Here is a 1931-nt window from a genome sequence, read left to right as displayed (position 1 = left end):
TATGGCGCTGTACTCCAGTCTGGGAGACAGAATGAGGCCCTGTCTCAAAAAAAAAAAAAAAAAAAAAAAGAAAAGAAAAAGAAAAAGAAAAGAAAAGAAAAGAAAAAAGTTACATTTTCTTTGGGGAAGACAATTGAACAAGCAGGTGAGCTTTTTTCTGGGTGCTTCCCAGGACAAGAGCCAGCTGGTTTCAGTGTTTCTTTGTACCCTACTTCTTGGCCACCTTCCCCTGGAAGAGAACTTCTCTATCCAGCCAGGCTCTGATACAGCAGCAGAACAGCTCAGGTCATGGTAATCAGTCCCGTGCCTCCTGGCCAAGAGGATCTAGCCTTTTTCTGGAAGGAAAAAAGCCTCACTCACTGATTTGCAAAGTCTAGCACTCACCAGACCCCTTCCCCTCTCCCAGATCCTGGATCCAGGAACAGCTTGTGACCTCAGAGGAACATGATCACCTTTGTTGTCAAGGCCTGCCATCTGTGTACTTGCCACCTGGGTGGTGCCCCCTCTTTAAAAACACTCTTCTCACCCACTGCTTCATGAAGTCCTCACAGGGCTAAGGCATGGGTAGGGATTGTTAGTTCCATTTCCAGATGAGGAAACAGACTTTTTCTATTTTTTTATTTTTTAAGATGGGTTTCACCATGTTGGTTAGGCTGGTCTTGAACTCCTGACCCGCCTTGGCCTCCAAAGAGCTGTGAGCCACCACGCCCACCCTGAGGAAACAGACTTAAAGAGATAAGCTGATAGCCAGGCACGGTGGCTCATGCCTGTAATCTCAGTACTAGGCAACGCAGAAGGATCATGAGGTCAGAAGTTTGAGACCAGCCTGACCAACATGGTGAAACCCCATCTCTACTAAAAATAGAAAAAATTAGCCCGGTATGGTGGTGCGCCTATAATCCCAGCTACTCAGAAGGCTGAGGCAGGAGAATCGCTTGAATCCAGGAGGTGAAGGTTGTAGTGAGCTGAGATCCCACCATTGCACTCTAGCCTGGGTGAGAGAGACTCTGTTTCCAAAAAACAAAAAAACAGATGGCTGCTGCCGTCGCTGTTGCCAGTGCAGGGGAACCCCCATCCCCAGACAAATTGTTCCCGAAAGGCGACGGGGAGAAGACTGAGGAGGAGCTGGAGGAGGAGGACGCCGATGAGGAGCTAGATGAGACCCTGTTGGAGACACTATGGGGCCTGACAGAGATGTTTCTGGAGAGGGTATGGTCTGCGGCGGAAGCCACTTTTGATTTCTCCCTCTTTGTAGCTCAAAAAATGTACAGGTTTTCCAGGGCAGCCTTGGGAACTGGGACCACTTCTTTTATGATCCTGGTTCTTCCAGTTGTCTTTGAGACCTGAGAAGTTGCAAATGGAGCTACAGCAGCAACTGCAGCAGCGGCAAATACTTCTAGGGCCTAACACAGGACTCTCAGGAGGAATACCAGGGACTCTACCTTTACTTCCTTGAAAGATCTAGATTGTCACTGCTCTTTGGGCTGTCTCAGTGGGAGAAATTTGAAATTCAATAGTGTTTGAACTGCTGATTATTTGGATTTTTTTTTTTAAACTTTGGCAAATTGATCTACCTAAACCTGGTGGGGAGAGTTGTCCCCACATTGTCTCATGGAAAGACTCAACTTGCAACCGTGCCCTCCTCACTATCCTGACTTATTCTGTCTTCACTCTGATACCAGAGTGCAGCCATGCAGACAGTTATTCCAGCTCTGACCACCCCACTCCTTTCACCAAATTGCTCCTAACCGGAAGATCTCACTTTCCCTTTGTGGAGTAGGAACCGATGCCAGTGAGAGGGATGTGCCCCTGACCATTAACGACTCTTTTTTGTTTTGTTTTGTTTTTTGTTTTTGAGACAGAGTCTCACTCTGTCACCAGGCACCAGGCACCAGGCTGGAATGCAGTGACATGATCTTGGCTCACTGTAA

At 47.6% G+C, this 1931-nt stretch overlaps 1 pseudogene; it reads left to right on the top strand.

The window, feature by feature from the left end:
- The first annotated feature begins 1032 nt into the window (after window positions 1-1032).
- LOC100407573 (mitochondrial import receptor subunit TOM22 homolog pseudogene) lies at window positions 1033-1465 on the top strand (annotated as a pseudogene).
- The last annotated feature ends 466 nt before the right edge of the window (window positions 1466-1931 follow it).

Source organism: Callithrix jacchus, chromosome 7, assembly GCF_049354715.1.
Source record: "Callithrix jacchus isolate 240 chromosome 7, calJac240_pri, whole genome shotgun sequence".
Taxonomy (NCBI): Eukaryota; Metazoa; Chordata; class Mammalia; order Primates; family Cebidae; genus Callithrix; species Callithrix jacchus.
The sequence above is the reverse complement of the archived record's forward strand: the minus strand, read 5'-3'. Positions and strand labels throughout refer to the sequence as shown.